Source organism: Blennius ocellaris (assembly GCF_963422515.1).
Source record: "Blennius ocellaris genome assembly, chromosome: 4".
NCBI classification, from domain to species: Eukaryota; Metazoa; Chordata; class Actinopteri; order Blenniiformes; family Blenniidae; genus Blennius; species Blennius ocellaris.
In genome coordinates, this window is record NC_137653.1 from 568,727 (window position 1) to 585,564 (window position 16,838).

At 48.6% G+C, this 16,838-nt stretch overlaps 1 protein-coding gene across 1 annotated transcript in view; it reads right to left on the bottom strand.

Annotated features, from left to right (window-relative positions):
- Positions 1–16,838, bottom strand: part of ptprt (protein tyrosine phosphatase receptor type T) — a gene marked incomplete at both ends in the record, with an annotated part of 294,857 nt that overhangs the window by 254,083 nt on the left and 23,936 nt on the right.

Here is a 16,838-nt window from a genome sequence, read left to right on the forward strand (position 1 = left end):
GAGAGAGAGACAGAGAGAGAGCGTGAAAGAGTGAAAAAGAGAGAGTGTGAGAGTGAGAGTTTGAGAGAGAGAGAAAGAGAGAGAGTGATAGTGTGAGAGAGAGAGTGCGAAAGAGTGAGAGAGAGTGTGAGAGAGTGAGAGTTTGAGAGAGAAAGAGAGAGAGTGAGAGTTTGAGAGACAGAGAGAGAGACAGAGAGAGAGTGAGAAAGAGAGAGAGTGAGAGAGTGATAGAGAGAGAGAGTGATAGAGAGAGAGAGGGAAAGAGGGAGAGAGAGAGAAAGAGTGAGAGAGAGAGACAGAGAGATAGCGAGAGAGGGAGAGACAGAGAGAGAGAGAGAGACAGAGAGAGAGAGAGACAGAGAGACAGAGAGACAGAGAGACAGAGAGACAGCGAGACAGCGAGAGAGGGAGAGAGAGACAGAGAGAGAGAGCGAGAGCGAGAGCGAGAGCGAGAGAGCGAGAGCGAGAGAGAGTTTGAGAGAGCGAGAGAGAGAGAGAGAGAGAGAGCGCGATAGAGAGAGAGAGAGAGAGCACGAGAGAGAGAGAGCACGAGAGAGAGAGAGGTTGGAGCGTCAGAGACTCAACATGATTAAGTCACAGTGTCTCATCATTATTTCGTCGCTCGGCTAACACACATTTTCCGCCGCATTAGCCTTCGCCGTTAGCCTGCAGCTCCGCGCACATAAACACACTCCCCTAATTAGACATATGCTTTGACACACAACCATTTTAATTTGTTTTGAAGTATTTGAAAAAGGGGGGGGGGTCGTCGTTGCTTTATTCATGAAATCCCTTAACGGGAATTTCCTTCTGCGTGTCTGCAGAGACCGAGCACGTCAGTTCAGACCCCGTCAAAACAAAAGACGAGCTTTTGTCTTTCCGACACCAACAAGCGAAGGCCTGCAGCTGAAAACCGCCAAGCAGAGGATGAGACGCCGTTCGGGTTTTGTGGGATTTGACTGCAGTCGTTTGGTTCTTCTGCAGCGGGAAGAATCACACTGATGGAGAGAACATTCAGCTGAAGCTGAATTAAAAAAAAACAAAAAAAACCAACTTTGCTGTATTTTACTTTTATTAAAGCGTCATTATAATGTAAAATCCACTTCCTGAAGGTTCTCCAGCAGTACTGACCGTCTCCACATCTGGAACATCCTCCTAAAGGTTCTCCAGCAGTACTGACCGTCTCCACATCTGGAACATCCTCCTAAAGGTTCTCAGCAGTACTGACCGTCTCCACATCTGGAACATCCTCCTGAAGGTTCTCCAGCAGTACTGACCGTCTCCACATCTGGAACATCCTCCTGAAGGTTCTCCAGCAGTACTGACCGCCTCCACATCTGGAAACAACCTCCTAAAGGTTCTCCAGCAGTACTGACCGTCTCCACATCTGGAACAACCTCCTGAAGGTTCTCCAGCAGTACTGACCGTCTCCACATCTGGAACCACTTCCTAAAGGTTCTCCAGCAGTACTGACCGTCTCCACATCTGGAACAACCTCCTAAAGGTTCTCCAGCAGTACTGACCGCCTCCACATCTGGAACAACCTCCTAAAGGTTCTCCAGCAGTACTGACCGTCTCCACATCTGGCAAACCACTTCCTAAAGGTTCTCCAGCAGTACTGACCGTCTCCACATCTGGACAGACGCCCCAGAAGTGAAGAAGAGTGTGTCCTCCCTCTCTCTCTTTAAAAAGTGTGTTGCTCCAAGCAGCCAATCAGAAATCAAACCTATACAGTGTCATCGGGGGTTCAGCCAATCACAATCAAGGTAGGCTCCTCCCCCCCCTTGGACTCCTCCCACAATCAGTCAGCTCTGCTCTGGCACATGGCTGCCACGAGAGGAAGTACTTCCTCCATCTTCCCATAGATGGGCATGTGTGTGGGCGGAGCCAGTCCAGCTCACACAGACACAGCAGATTGTGAATGTAGCTCCTAGGATCAATATCTAATGGAGGAGAATCAAGAAGGAGGAGAAATAAACTTTGAATTCCAGTTTCACTGGAGGTTCAAGTTTCATTTCAAGGACCCCCCCCCCCCCCCCCCTAAATAAGACTTTTCCACAACTCCAAACCGTTCAATCCGCATTTCTGTCCCGAATCAAACCGGAATATTTCTTCGTCTCATTTTCAAATTATTTTGGGGAAAAAAAATTTAAATTTCTCTCCCCACATGTAAATCTATCGCCAAAGAAATCAACAGTGTATCTTTGATTATGGCTCTTGGAGCAAGACTTACATCAACTGGGAAATTAATTAAAGGAAAGAAAAAAAAGAAGAAAAGCCTTCCATCTATATTCCCTTTGAAAAAAAAAAACAACCCGGAGCAACGAGTGAAGGCGGGAAAAAACACAACTTCTCTTACAGATATAAAAATAACAGCCTATGAATTAATCAATACTGAGGTAATGAGCCTTGATGGCACCTCGTTGTTCAACAGCTCATTAGCATAGGGGATCAACGTGATCTCCTTGGAAAAGGGATGTAACAGGGAACGTGTGTCTGTGTGTGTGGTGTGTGTGTTTGTGTGTGTGTGTGTGTGTGTGTGAGTGTTGTGTGTGTGGTGTGTGTGTGTGTGTTGGGGGGCTGTGGGGGATCCATCAATATTCAACATCATATCTGCAAGTTTCACACCACGAGTCGTTTTTGTGTGTGTGTGTGATGTGTGTGTGTGTGTGTGTGTGTGTGTGTGTGTGTGTGTGTGTGTGTGTGTGAATGCCCACGATCTAGATTTTGAATTCAGTACAACACCTCCCATCGCCTACACACAGAACATAATTACACACATGTGAGTGAAAAACACTTTTCCGTGTGTGTGTGTGTGTGTGTGTGTAGTGTGTGTGTGTTAGTGGGACACCAAAACAAGCAGAATCCCTTCATCTCTGCTAATTAGCATTGAAGTTAACGAGATTAGCGTGAAATATTGATCAAAGCGCTCGTCTCCCGTCTCTAATAATCACGTCCATATTCATAGAGAAGTTGATATTTATAATGTTTCAGTGTGTCGTCGACGTGTTTCCCGTAGGCCAGTGTGTCGTCGACGTGTTTCCAGTAGGTCAGTGTGTCGTCAACGTGTTTCCAGTAGGTCAGTGTGTCGTCAACGTGTTTCCCGTAGGTCAGTGTGTCGTCAACGTGTTTCCAGTAGGTCAGTGTGTCGTCGACGTGTTTCCCGTAGGTCAGTGTGTCGTCCACGTGTTTCCAGTAGGTCAGTGTGTCGTCGACGTGTTTCCAGTAGGTCAGTGAGTCGTCGACGTGTTTCCCGTAGGTCAGTGTGTCGTCGACGTGTTTCCCGTAGGTCAGTGTGTCGTCGACGTGTTTCCCGTAGGTCAGTGTGTCGTCGACGTGTTTCCCGTAGGCCAGTGTGTCGTCGACGTGTTTCCAGTAGGCCAGTGTGTCGTCGACGTGTTTCCAGTAGGCCAGTGTGTCGTCGACGTGTTTCCAGTAGGTCAGTGTGTCGTCAACGTGTTTCCAGTAGGTCAGTGTGTCGTCGACGTGTTTCCAGTAGGTCAGTGTGTCGTCGACGTGTTTCCAGTAGGTCAGCGTGTCGTCGACGTGTTTCCAGTAGGTCAGCGTGTCGTCGACGTGTTTCCAGTAGGCCAGTGAGTCGTCGACGTGTTTCCAGTAGGCCAGCGTGTCGTCGACGTGTTTCCAGTAGGCCAGCGTGTCGTCGACGTGTTTCCAGTAGGTCAGTGTGTCGTCGACGTGTTTCCAGTAGGTCAGTGTGTCGTCGACGTGTTTCCAGTAGGTCAGTGTGTCGTCGACGTGTTTCCAGTAGGTCAGTGTGTCGTCGACGTGTTTCCAGTAGGTCAGCGTGTCGTCGACGTGTTTCCAGTAGGTCAGTGTGTCGTCGACGTGTTTCCAGTAGGCCAGCGTGTCGTCGACGTGTTTCCAGTAGGCCAGCGTGTCGTCGACGTGTTTCCAGTAGGTCAGTGTGTCGTCCACGTGTTTCCAGTAGGTCAGTGTGTCGTCGACGTGTTTCCAGTAGGTCAGTGTGTCGTCAACGTGTTTCCAGTAGGTCAGTGTGTCGTCGACGTGTTTCCCGTAGGTCAGAGTGTCGTCGACGTGTTTCCAGTAGGTCAGTGTGTCGTCGACGTGTTTCCAGTAGGTCAGAGTGTCGTCAGCGTGTTTCCAGTAGGTCAGTGTGTCGTCGACGTGTTTCCAGTAGGTCAGTGTGTCGTCGACGTGTTTCCAGTAGGTCAGCGTGTCGTCGACGTGTTCACCAACCAGGAGCCTCACCTAACTGGAATCAATGATTGAAGCTAAATGACTAAATTTGATGATTGTCTGTATAAAAACTGTGGAGGAGGAAAGAGGAAAGAGTCGCTCACCTTGTTTTCAAGTAATCAGAGTAATTATTGAAGTTTCCATAACAACAGAGTGAGAGAGAAGAAAGTTCTCTTTGTGAAACTCGTTTTCCTCGAGGACGTTCTTTATTACAAATAAATCTAAATCTAAAGCTCTTTGAAGCATTCGGCTGATTTTCCACTGGTTTCATTCCAAGTTTCCACTTAATAGTGCAAATAGCAGTTTTTTGTTTTTTGTTGTTTTATTATCCTAATTTTAGGTAAAAACAGCGGCGTTGTGGACAAATTAACAGCCGGGGGGGAATTACCGGGAGTTTCTGCTGCGAGACGTAATTCACTTTCTCACCGACGCCTAATCAGCAGAATCACTTTTCACAAAACGCTAAAGCTTCAGTAGCAGCGCGTTCACTTCAAAGGGTTCAAAGGTAAGTGTAGATATCGAAATAATAAAGGCGCTATTAAGAAGTTTTTGCATGTTCATTTTTATTTTCCACTCTAAACATTAGGATGATGCGTGAAGGTCGTCCTCGTAATGAAAAGAGAAAAATCAAACTGGCGTAAGAGAAACAGGCGGATTAATTAATCCAATCACATCAGGACACGACGTCTCGCTGCGCTGCACCGATATAATAACATAAAACCCCCGCAATTAACCAACGCTCACTTTTAATAAGCCAAGAGGTTACCGGGCGAGCGCGTTTTTAAAACCGATCTTCTGCTCGAGCTCGTCGCTGCTCCGTCGTGTCGGACGTCGTTTTCACTTTCTAGCGTTCAAACGCGGCGGCGGCGGCGTTACGCTAGCGGCGCCGGCGCCCGTCCAGCAACGCTCACGTCCAGAGGAGTGAACCCCCACATACATAACCCTGAGGACGGACACACACACACACACACACACACACACACACACACACACACACACACACACACACACACACACACACACACACACACACACACACACACACACACACACACACACACACACACACTCCCTGTGACGATAACACTTATTTAAGCAGAATCCTCCCGTCTTCCTCACGTGACGCCCCCCCCCCCCCCCCTCCCCCTCCCCCCCAGGCGGCCATTAGAGGCGTTCATGTCAGCCGAGGCTAACGCAGAGCGACGGGACCCGGGGAGCCACAGACCAGGGCACAGCGCCCCCCGGAGGCCAGCGGCTCTGGAGGGTCTGTTTCCTGCTCACTGAGATAAAGTGGCGGCCGGAGAATCTCACCCCCCCCCCCCCCCCACCCCTCCCCCCCCCCCCAACCCCCCCTATCACTCCTTTATGGCTATAAAAAACAGAAATGTAGCATAAAAACACCTTTGATTCACAGACAGACAGAGTTTGTAGTGAGCGCCAGCAAATTGCTGCGATGCGTTCAATGACCTCCAGGAAAAGTCCGTCTTGAAACTTGTTTTGACATTAAATCTGCAAACAAACGTCTTTATCTTCTCCTTCAGTCATTGTAGGTTGATAAAACTGATGAAAATATTAAATAAACACAACTGGCTACAGATGCTGCTAGCTTGCGCTGGAGACTGACTCTCTGACCAGCCAATCAGAGGGCTTGAATACGCTGACGTCATGCTCGGCCTTCCAGAAGGCTCCGAGTCGCCGATGTCAAGATCTGATTGGTTGAAGCAGCAGCGTGACGACAAGAGTTTCACCTGCATTCCAAACAAAAATGAGTTTTAAAGACTTTACAGGACGTTTTCATGAGAAAACACGTCGTTTTTGTGTGTTTTCCTTTGAGAAACGCTCAGAAAATCAGTGTTTTCCCCTCGTTTCTATGGCAACGGAGCCGTTTCAGCGTCTCCCAGACACCAGACGCTCAACGAAACTTAACTTCAATACTAAGAATTGTCGAGAATCGATAATTCAACCTGGAAGTGACGCAGTTTGGAAGCAGATTGCAAAGCAGCGGTTCTGATTCACCATCTATTGAGACGTGATGTTCTTGGTTCACGACACGCTAGCTAGTTTATCTACCCACGATGCTTTGACCTCCAACGTGATTCAAGACAAAATGACTTCGTTCTACATTTATTCATCGTGATGTGATGTGATGCAATTCTATTCAATTTAATTTAATTCAACTACTTCTATTCACACCCGGTGGGGATTTTAAAAGAACAGTGAGTAGTTTAAAAACATCTGGATTGGATGGATTAAAGAAATTTTTTGCAATTGTAGTTGAGAGCTGCTGACGTTAATGTGAAAATCCTCCTACGTCTTCAGTCGTTCGTATTTGTGTCCAGTCAGGCCTTGTTTGTATAATAATGGTGTCCAGAGGCGCTCAGAATGGCACTTTTTAAAAACAAATTCCAAGGTAGAATTTTTCAAAAAGCCCCAACTGGCCTGCAAATGACATTGTTTTCAATAGACATTTATTTATTTATTTTTAAACTCAACGAAAGTTTTGCGTTTTCACTTGAACACTGGACTTGTCCTTCAGAGCGTTTGTTCGTACGTCGAAGAGTCTCCAACGGGCCACGCAACCCGGACACGTATTACTCACGCGTGCACGTGTCCGGCCCTCATACTTCCTGCCGGCTGATTCGCATTAAATACACTGTCAGCTCACATGCCGAGCTCTTTAAGTACTTTCATTAAGTCGTTTAATACCGTATGGGAGCATCTGGCAGCTCCATACGCAGCCTGGAGCTCAAACACACAGATCTCTAAACGCCATTACTGCCACCCCAATAAACCTGGATAACAAGAGGGACGGGCCCGTGTGTGTGTGTGTGTGTGTGTGTGTGTGTGTGTCTGTGTGTGTCTGTGTGTGTCTGTGTGTGTGTGTGTGTGTGTGTGTGTGTGTGTGTGTGTGTGTGTGTGTGTGTGTGTGTGTGTGTCTGTGTGTGTGTGGTGTGTGTGTGTGTGTGTGTGTGTGGTGTGTGTGTGTGTTGCGTGTGTGTGTGTCTGTGTGTGTGTGTGTGTGTTGCTGTGTGTGTGTGTGTGTGTTGCTGTGTGTGTGTGTGTGTGTGTGTTGCTGTGTGTGTGTGTGTGTGTGTCTGTGTCTGTGTGTGTCTGTGTGTGTGTCTGTGTGTGTGTCTGTGTGTCTGTGTGTGTGTGTGTGTGTGTGTCTGTGTGTGTGTGTGTGTGTGTGTGTGTGTGTGTGTGTGTGTGTGTGTGTGTGTGTGTTGCTGTGTGTGTGTGTGTGTGTGTGTGTGTTGCTGTGTGTGTGTGTGTGTGTGTCTGTGTCTGTGTGTGTCTGTGTGTGTGTCTGTGTGTGTGTGTGTGTGTGTGTGTGTGTGTGTGTGTGTGTGTTGCTGTGTGTGTGTGTGTGTGTTGCTGTGTGTGTGTGTCTGTGTCTGTGTGTGTCTGTGTCTGTGTGTGTCTGTGTGTGTGTCTGTGTGTGTGTGTGTGTGTGTGTGTGTGTGTGTGTGTGTGTGTGTGTGTGTGTGTGTCTGTGTCTGTGTGTTGCTGTGTGTGTGTGTGTGTGTGTGTGTGTGTTGCTGTGTGTGTGTGTGTTCAGGCTCTATTCACACAACTTGACTTGAAGGAAACGGTAAAGTCACGAAGTGACTCCTGATTGAAGTTGTGCGTCGGCGTGTTTGCCGAGAGGCGACGGTAAGAGGAAATTAATGTTGACTAAAGAAACAGATCGTGTTGGAACGTCTGAAGAAATCCGGTCGGAGTCGCCGGAGAGGCGGAGAGGCGGCGAGGCGGAGAGGCGGAGAGGCGGCGAGGCGGAGAGGTGGAGAGGCGGAGAGGCGGAGAGGCGGCGAGGCGGAGAGGCGGCGAGGCGGAGAGGCGGCGAGGCGGCGAGACGGCGGTTTGTGTAGCAACGGGGGAAGACCTTGACGGTCCGACACATTTCAGGAGGGAAGAAATCCGTGTTTGAGGAAGAAAGAGGCGGCGGCGTCCCGTCACGCTGAACCTCACGCATCACGAGGAACGACAAGTCACCAGTTCTTACGGCACCTGAAGGCCGACGGTTGACGGTTCAGTTCCCGAAAGCTTTCCTGGAGACGAGCCGAGCCATGAAGAGGATTTATTAATAAACACTCAGTGAGTCGCAGTGTTTTCTTTACTTTTGGAGCGAAGAGGGAGAGAAGGAATACCTGTCGGGCTGCAACTGACCGCTATTTCAATAATCCATTCGTCGCTCCATTATTTTTTTGATGAATCGGTTAAAAAAAAATACAAATTGTAGGACTGGTTGATTTTGACTGTTATATTATTTAAAAGCACAAAACTGAACCAATACAAGATGTACAAGTGACGCATAAATCACACAATTTGCTCCCAACAATTGAATTTAGTCTCATTTAATCTACTTTAATCTACTTTAATCTACTTTAATCTAATTTAATCTAATTTAATCGATTTAAGAGAATTACAGAAGCTTGAAAAGCAAAACGAATGGACTCAAACTCTTTCTTCCCCGTCGCCATCAGACGTCTGAACAGCTTCTGACATGTTTATATTTTGCACATCTCACTTTCTTACTAATATTTTTGCACTGCTCTGTTATTTTATGTTTATATTTTATTCTATTTTTTGTGTATATACTTACTTATTTATGTAGGTCGGCTCCAGGGGAGACGGCAAAATAAGAATTTCATTCACTGTGAAACTTTTACTGGTGATATGACAATAAAACACCTGGAACCTTGAAAACACCTTGAACCTTTCAGCCCTAAACCGGATCGTCTCTTAACTCGATCGCAACCACATTTAACCCCTCGTGTCCTTTTACAACTTCGCCCACGCAAACACTCAAGGCTGCGAAAAGTTGGGCCGAGGAGGTTATGCGTTCGTCCGCGTGTATTGATTAATTAATTAACTAATTAATTAATTGGTTTGTATTTATGCATTTTACCAACTTTTCGCAAAAACTAAAAACCCAAATTCCATGAAATCTTCAGGGATGGTTTGTCATCGTCCAAGGACCGGTTAGCTGTTGGGACGTTAGCGGCCCAATGTGGGTTAAGTGCCTTGCCCAAGGACACACCGACCACGGCGCCCATAGAGCGGGATTGGAACCGCCAACCCTCCAGTTATTGGACGACCACTCTGGAAACACAAGGGCCAAAAACATCCTGTTGCAAAGTAGGCTAATGCTAACTTCCAGTAGGCTACTGATTACTTCCAGCAGGCTAATGCTAACTTCCAGCAGGCTAATGCTAGCTTCCAGCAGGCTAATGCTAACTTCCAGCAGGCTAATGCTAACTTCCAGCAGGCTAATGCTAGCTTCCAGGCTGGCCTACAAAAACATGTCATCCCTGTGGCATTCCATAACGAGCACATTGACGGGCGAGTGAGTGAGTGAGTGAGTGAGTGAGTGAGTGAGTGAGTGAGTGAGTGAGTGAGTGAGTGAGCGAGCGAGCGAGTAGCGAGTGACCAAACGGATGAAAAGCCAAATGAGCAAATGACCAGATGAGTGACTGAGCGGGCGGAGAATTACCGTTTAAATGTCCCCTCTGTTCTCCCGTGTGTGTGTGTGTGTGTGTGTGTGTGTGTGTGTGTGTGTGTGTGTGTGTGTGTGTGTGTATGTTGAAGCCTTAAAGTGAAGGAAGTGTTTTGCTGAAGGGCCTATTGTGACTTTAATTATCTGCAACATGAATCGATGGGGGACCTGCCTTGTAACCTTTAGTTCTGCATGAAAGAACACAGAAAACAGCTTCGCCACCAGTCGCTCTCTCACACACACACACACACACACACACACACACACACACACACACACACACACACACACACACACACACACACACACACACACACACACACACACACACACACACACACACACACACACACACACACACACACACACACACGAGGAACAGAAAGTCATGAAGACGCGGAGCGAGAAGCACACTCCTGTTTGTACGTCGGTTCTCGGCTGATTCGATTAGTTTGGACAGAGAGGTGACAGCAGGCAGATTGGAATGTATAGCAGATTGACACACACACACACACACACACACACACACACACACTCACACACCACTTGTTTCGACATGACATGTTGCAGCAGTCGTCGTGGCAAATTAGAGGAGGAGAAGTTGATGAAGCAGATAAAGGTAAGAATACTAAAACACACAATATTCAATTGAGATGCTTCCTGCTGCTGTAGTAAGCCAACGTCACACACACACACACACACACACACACACACACACACACACACCTGGGAGGACGCTGGAGGTACAAACACGCAGGAATGGACTCCGACCCCCCCTGACCTCTGGCTGGACGCCAGCCGAGCGGCCCGGGTCTGGACCGGATCTAATAACGTCCCTTTAACTGGGTCAGGTTATAATGAATAGGAGTGTCTGATTCACCCAGAAACTCATTAACCCCGTTTGAAGAAGAGCCGCTTCAAACGCTGGGAGTGAATAAGAGGTAACCTCTGTTCGCCGCGGAGCCAAAACCAGTTTGCGGCCCAGAGAAGAGCGGAGGACTGAAATAACAAGGTGATTCACCGGCGATACGCCGACGACTGTAGCGTCTCCGTGGTCTCTTGATTGGCAGCACATGGAGACGTGAGTCACTGTGGGTTTATTATCCACGATGTGGATCTCCTTGATCTTATGCAACGATGCTTGTCGATACTCAGATTTAAATGAAATGTTGATGTGAGTGGTTCAGCAGTGAAGTGGAGGTGAACCCAGTCTGGAGGTTTGCAGGTTCTACATGGACATACGGGGTCTACGTGTTCCAGGTACTGGTCCGTGTGTTGAACCAACAACTCCACATCTTTAATGTCCTTTATGATCAGATTCAGCCCGTGTGAATGGAACCTGGGTAGAAATATTACAGACGTGGTTCCAGCGGTACGACCTGTCTGTTTACACCAGGGGGGTCAAACTGGTTTCAGTTGAGGATCCACATCAACCTGATCTGACCTCTGACCTCTGGAGGCCGACAAGTCAAACATCATGTTAAACTGCAGATCTGGACAAATGTCAAAGTCTTTCCTTCTTTTGATCCTTTTGATCTGCAAGAATTTGGCAGTCGATTCTGAAATATACATATTAAAGTTAATCAGATATTATATTTTAAAAAAAAAAACCCTCAGTCACCTTATCTGGTATCGTATTTTTATTCTGGATTAAAACAATTTGTCATCATCTGGAAATTGTTTTGAGTTTACGTGTCTAAAGTATCACTTCACATGAGATGGACTCGTTGTTTTATTGTGAAAGGTGTTGCGTCATGTGACCTCCACATTAATGTCGGGGGTCAAATTCTGACCAAGGGAGGTTTTGAATGTCATTTTTGACAATCTGGTGTTTTTAGATCAGAATCTGTCAGTTTTCATTTTTATACTTAAAAAAAAAAAAAATCACATGGCGGCCGGATTAGATCCTCTGGCGGGCCGGTTCTGGCCCCCGGGCCACGTTTATTTATATATATATATATATATATATATATATATATATATATATATATATATGTATATAAATAATGTAGAACACCTTCAGCTGCTTTGGTTAGTTGGTTTATGTGGTTAATTAACTGGTTGTTTGGTTTGTGTGGACTGATTATCTGGTTGGTTGGTTTTCTCAGTCAGACTAGTAGCAGGAAATACAAAACAAACCACTCGTGGTTCAATAAACGTAAACAATCCAAGATTTCCATCCAGAGAAAACGTGAAATGATCGCAGACGGTTTGTCACGATTGTCGGTTGAGAAACATCGGAGTCACTTCAACTGGAGGGAAAAAAAACCTTCCGAAGACGTACGTTATCGGTGACATTCACACCGAGCACACACACACACACACACACACACACACACACACACACACACACTTTGTGAACTTTCCAATGAGGTCCTGTCACTACCAGCATGCTAATCCTGCTCTGGATAACAGCGCTGTCAGAGCACAGAGCTCTGCATTAATAACAAGTAACACACACACACACACACACACACACACACACGCACACGCACACGCACACGCACACGCACACACACACCTCTTGTCTCTTGAGCAAAACGTTCTTAAATCAAGCCCAAGTGAAGTAACACACACTCACACACGTCTATTAACTTCATTCAAAGCGAGTGGGATCCTGCAGACGCTGAATTAAACGTACGACTCGCAAACCCTTTGTCAGAAACACGCAGAAGAAGAAGCGCGACGCTTCGTCTTGACACTCATTAGCAACCGTCAAATTACGGCGTGGGTTCAGATCCTCGCTCGGAGAGGGAGCGAGCAGCCGAGCAGAACCGCGGATCGTCACGACGACAGCAGAGACGACTTCTGTTGTCGCCGCTGCCTTTCAAATATCACTACGACTAATAATTAGTACATAATTGGTGGTTTAATTACCACACACGTCAGTACAGATATTCCTCGGGACTACGCGAGCGTGCAGTACGAGGCGAGTGAAGGATGGAAGTACCCGGCTTGTTTATCTCCTGACGGAGACCGGCGGTGCTTGTTGTGCTCGTCACAAGGTCCGTGTTGTTTATTCTGATGCGTCTTGACCTTTATTAGTGTCGCGGCTGCGAGAGGAGATACATTCCTTTGACACGATCTCTTTCACGGCCCGTCAGGAGACGGTCCAATAGGAACAACTTGTCCAACTCTTCTACTGGTCGTCCACAGAGCCAGCAGAAGCAGGTCAAATACTCGTATGTAGGAATTACTAGGCGGATATCAAAGGTAGAATGATGAGCTTGTCAGAGATCAAAGGTAGAACGATGAGCTTGTCAAAGATCAAAGGTAGAGCGTTATCTGCTGGTTGATTATCAGGTTGGTTGGTTATTTGGCTGGTTGATTATCTGGTTAGTTGGTTGGTTGGTTATCTGGCTGGTTGGTTGGCTGGCTGGCCAGTCGGTTGGTCACCCAGCTGACTAGTTGGTTGACTGCTCTGTTAGAAGCACGACTCTTCATCGGCCCCAAACCCACTGCAGTGTTTAGTTTCGTTAACGAGCGTCTTGTCGGAGGTTTACTGACGCAGGTTGAAACGTTTCACGTCGTCTAGACTCACTTTTACCCAAACCGGAGTTAACCAGACTGTTAACCAGACTGTTAACCAGTATGGACCTGCAGGAACAGGCTCACAGAGCCGAGGGGGAAAAAACTCCCAGCTCCAATGTATGGAGGCAGATACACACACACACACACACACACACACACACACACACACACACACACACACACACACACACACACACACACACACACACACACACACACACACACACACACACACACACACACACACACACACACACACACACACACACACACACACACACACACACACACTCTCCAGAGACCCCGGTCCTCCGCGGTGCTCATTAGCGGCGGCAGCAGGTCCAGACCTCCTCCCAGCAGAACTCCGGGGTCGACCGCTTCGCTCCTCGTCCTCCTCACTTCCTCCTCTCCTGTCAACTTTACTATTCCTCTGCTCCTCTTTTATTACCATCATTTCTTTTTCTATTCAGCTTTTTTTTTTGTTGTTGTTGTTGTAGTTTTTAACCCCGCCTCCGCCGGCTGCCGAGCTTTTCGTCGTCTGACTCCTGTGTTTTCCACTCGTCCCTCGTTCTCACCTCCTCACTTTCTTCCCTCCAGCTGCTTCTCCTCCTCCTCCTCCTCCTCCTCTCCTGTCTTTATGTTTCTATTTATTACCCGGGTCACTCCGTCCTCTCCACCACGTCTATCGGTGTTCCTCTGCCTCGCCGCTCCACTTCCTCCTCCCCGTCAGACACAACGAGCTGCGACGAGACGCCGCCGCATGTCAATGATGTAAATAACACAGAAACATAAAATATGAGCCAATTCACTAAAACACTGGCGGAAGCAAAAAGTCCATTCTCACATTTTCTTTGTGCACAGCGTCGTTAAAAACATCCTTTAATGTAGAACCGCATCGATTTTCTTGGAATTGTGAAGTTAAAGTAATAATACGACAGGGTGACGCTGCATTTTCACGATTTCGACATTTTTGAGAAACCTCCACCTCCACCCTCCCACCTCCACCCTCCATCTTCCACCCTCAACCTTCCAACCGCCATCGTCCACCCTCCACCTTCCACCACCACCCTCCATCTTCCATCTGCCACCCTCCACCTTCCACCTCCACCTCTCATCTTCCACCCTCCATCTTCCACCCTCCATCCTCCACCCTCCACCTCCACCCTCCACCATCCATCTTCCACCTCCACCCTCCACCTCCATCTTCCACCTCCACCTCTCATCTTCCACCCTCCACCATCCATCTTCCACCCTCCACCATCCATCTTCCACCCTCCACCCTCCACCCTCCACCATCCATCTTCCACCTCCACCCTCCACCATCCATCTTCCACCTCCACCCTCCACCTCCACCTTCCACCTCCACCTCTCATCTTCCACCCTCCATCTTCCACCCTCCATCCTCCACCTCCCATCTTCCACCCTCCACCTCCACCCTCCACCATCCATCTTCCACCTCCACCTCTCATCTTCCACCCTCCACCATCCATCTTCCACCCTCCACCATCCATCTTCCACCCTCCACCTCCACCCTCCACCTCCACCTTCCACCTCCACCTCTCATCTTCCACCCTCCATCTTCCACCCTCCATCCTCCACCCTCCACCATCCATCTTCCACCTCCACCCTCCACCTCCATCTTCCACCTCCACCATCCATCTTCCACCCTCCACCATCCATCTTCCACCCTCCACCTCCAACCTCCACCTCCATCTTCCACCTCCACCTCTCATCTTCCACCCTCCATCTTCCACCTCCACCCTCCACCATCCATCTTCCACCTCCACCCTCCACCTTCCACCCTCCATCTTCCACCCTCCACCATCCACTGCAGCTTATTAAACATGAATGACGATGCAGCGTCTCACTAATCCCAGCGAGGACGTAGTCAGAGCTCCATTAATGCTCACGGCCTCCAGTCGGCATTAAAACAACCAACTTAATGCACAAAGACTGACACACGGGAGTTTTCACACACACACACACACACACACACACACACACACACACACACACACACACACACACACACACACACACACACACACACACACACACACACACACACACACACACACACACACACACACACACACACACACACACACACACACACACACACACACTGCAATGACTCTACATAATTCTGTCCTCAGCCAAAGCCGGTTTAATCCCAGTAAATATCCATCAGAGGAATGTGGAGGTTGAAGTGGCCCTCCACTCCGCGCCGCTCGCTGCTTCATAAATCATAGAAATTAGCTGGAATGCTAATGGCTCTTCTCCGGCGACGCTCCAGGAACCCGGTGGCGACGGAGGCGAGTCACAGAACGTCCACAACGTCTGCCGACGCCGTTTCAACACAGATCCTGAGCCTTTTGTTTCACTCTCAATGTTGATGGAAGTGAAAAGTTCAAAATGGCGGACGGCGAGGAATTACCCGACGCCGTCCAATCAGAACGTTTTCCAGGTGAGACGTGGCGTCACTGGCCAGAACGAGGAAGACGAATCAGGGAGAAAATTCCTCCGTGGTTGAGACGGGTGTCGTTGAGACGGGTGACGCCGAGACGGGTGACGCCGAGACGGGTGACGCCGAGACGGGTGTCGTTGAGACGGGTGACGCCGAGACGGGTGACGCCGAGACGGGTGACGTCGAGACGGGTGTCGTTGAGACGGGTAACGTTGCGACGGGTGTCGTCGAGACGGGTGTCGTCGAGACGGGTGACGTCGCGACGGGTGTCGTCGAGACGGGTGTCGTCGCGACGGGTGTCGTCGCGACGGGTGTCGTCGAGACGGGTATCGTCGCGACGGGTATCGTCGCGACGGGTGTCGTCGAGACGGGTGTCGTCGAGACAGGTAACATCGCGACGGGTGTCGTCGAGACGGGTGTCGTCGAGACGGGTGTCGTCGAGACGGGTGTCGTCGCGACGGGTGTCGTCGAGACGGGTGTCGTCGAGACGGGTGTCGTCGAGACGGGTGTCGTCGAGACGGGTGTCGTCGAGACGGGTGTCGTCGCGACGGGTGTCGTCGAGACGGGTGACGTTGCGACGGGTGTCGTCGAGACGGGTGACGTCGCGACGGGTGTCGTCGAGACGGGTGACGTCGAGACGGGTGTTGTTGAGACGGGTGATGCCGAGACGGGTGACGTCGAGACGGGTGTCGTCGAGACAAAGTTTAGTGTGATTCGTCCAATATAAATAAAGCTGGCGGTTATTTGTTTGGTTAAATGTATAAAAGACAATAAGAAACAAGCTTTTCTGTTGTTTTGGGATTTTTTTGTTTGTTTTTTATCAAGCAGCCATATTAGCTCATTTTTTAAGAAAATTTTAAACCGGTTTATACAATAAATAATATTTATTCCCCCCAAAAAACATTTGATTTTCCCAGTTTTCAAGACGTCCCCTCTCTTGTTTCCATCTTTAGCTAAATGTGTGAAACAAGTCGATGTGAGGATGTGAAGAGGGAAACCAGGAGCCGGTCGTGAAAACAAACGCTCACAAACACAAATGTAAGCGGACGTGAAGCGTCAGAGGACCAATCAGGACGCGAAGCGTCGGAGGACCAATCAGGACGTGAAGCGTCGGAGGACCAATAA